Below are 1,849 nucleotides of genomic sequence, written 5' to 3'. Positions count from 1 at the left end.
AATGATACAAGAGTTTCTCGAAAAAAATAAAAGAGAAAATGGCAAGCCGCAAATCAAGTTTAAAAAGTAAACCGAAAAATAATTTTACTCGGAATCGGTGAGTTTTAGAAGTCGTGTCCCATAGTAAAACGTTCTTTATCCAAACACTTAATTTGACACCCGCAAGATATAAGATTTTGATTTACAGCCATCTCTTGGTCTGTTTAACAACTTTGATCTGTTACACAGGAGCAAGACGACCGTTCTCGATTAAAATCAAATCATTCCCTCCACAATTTTACCAAGTTTCAGTCAAGTGTAAAGTGAAAGATCCTCTCCCTGACAGGCTCCGTACGGGCATCGTGCAAAAATTTTCTTGTGCAAGCTGTAATGCTTGTTACGTCGGCGAAACAAGCCGACATTTCTCCACGCGCGTGCACGAGCACTTGTCATCGGACAGATCTCCTCACGTTTATAAGCATTTGCAGACTTCATAGTCGTGCCGTACCTCTTGTAACTTAGACTGCTTCAAGATCTTAGACTCTGCACCTACCAAGTACCAAGTCAAGCTTAAGGAGTCTATGTACATCAAGTGGGAAAAGCCTGACCTTAATCAACAGGTCAAACACATCAATTTGACGCTTTCCCTATAGCTGCACGCGCACGCGCATCTTTTTATTTCCGTTAACTTCGAAATTTATCTAGCGTATTGATTTCCAAATTATAATTAGAAACAACTTTATTCTCTGTTCCGGCAAGATATACTGCTCCGTTCTCTTGTCACTTGTAAAGATCAAAAGTAAAACAAACCACGAAGTCAATATTTGGTCACACGAAGATGTTTATCCCAAACAGTGAACAAAAATTTTCTAATTGTAGTAAGATCAGTAAAGGAGTTTATGGACAACAGATAAAACTAAATTGCAAAATGAAATTTCTATTCGAACTAAACGCTAGCTGTTTCCAACTGAGAAATGTTACTTGGAAGTTAAAGTGAAAATTGACGCGGACCAGGTGTTGAAAAGCTACAATCACGAACAACTAAGGAAAAGAGGAAATCCCCACAAAAATCGGACGTCAGTCGATCACGAAATTTTTAAAGCAATCTGTTTCATGAAGAGCCCCTCAAACAGTCATTGCAACTTACAGTAAACTGACTGAAATTGCTGATGGTTAAACAAACATGAAAACATCGAAAGGTGGCGCTTTTAATTCGGAATTAAAATTTTAAAGTCTAAAATGACAATCCCGTTACCCTCCCCTTTAAACCCAATTTTCCCGTTACAAAAACCACCGAGTGCCCAATCAAATTAGCTACTACTCCTATAACATAACCGAACTCGCATAACCAAAGAAGCAGTGCCACTTTAAAGAAAGCTCCACGCTGTTGAACCATCAACAAATTAAAGATTCAGGGAAAAAGTACAAAGCGGTTTGAGAAAAATTTTCAATTTGTAGCGACTTCTGACAATTCAGTTTCCAAGCAGAGAAACAATAATGTTTATTAAGCCAATCAAGTATACTAATCCCCCCATACAGTAGCTGCGATAAGATTGGTTCGAAAATTAAACGATTTTGTATGATCACGAAAAAGCCTGATTTGCACCTATTTCTGACAAGTCAATTTCCAATCGGAGAAACGATAATGTTTAGTTAGCCAATCAAGCAATCCTCCCTTTTAAAAGCTCTGATTAGATTCGTGGGAAAGTTCAAAGATTTTCAAATATATTTTATTTCTTTTGAATCCTGAAAGCCTATTGGAAAACCGCTATAAAGTATAGTTACAGAATCCTTTCGACACAAATGGTGGCTAGTGTATCTCGATAAACGAGTAAAATTCAATTTTAGTCCTGCGATCGACGAACGAGCG

At 37.7% G+C, this 1,849-nt stretch overlaps 1 long non-coding RNA gene across 1 annotated transcript in view; it reads right to left on the bottom strand.

The window, feature by feature from the left end:
- Nucleotides 1-1,455: 1,455 nt before the first annotated feature.
- Nucleotides 1,456-1,849, bottom strand: part of LOC149118286 (uncharacterized) — a 3,375-nt gene continuing 2,981 nt past the window's right edge. The window contains exon 3 of the long non-coding RNA XR_016208315.1: nucleotides 1,456-1,849. This exon is cut by the window's right edge and continues 270 nt beyond it. This is a non-coding gene — a long non-coding RNA (uncharacterized LOC149118286).

This window comes from Orbicella faveolata, unplaced genomic scaffold (assembly GCF_042242905.1).
Source record: "Orbicella faveolata isolate gen_17 unplaced genomic scaffold, um_ofav_v1 contig_1, whole genome shotgun sequence".
Lineage (NCBI taxonomy): Eukaryota > Metazoa > Cnidaria > Anthozoa > Scleractinia > Merulinidae > Orbicella > Orbicella faveolata.
The sequence above is the reverse complement of the archived record's forward strand: the minus strand, read 5'-3'. Positions and strand labels throughout refer to the sequence as shown.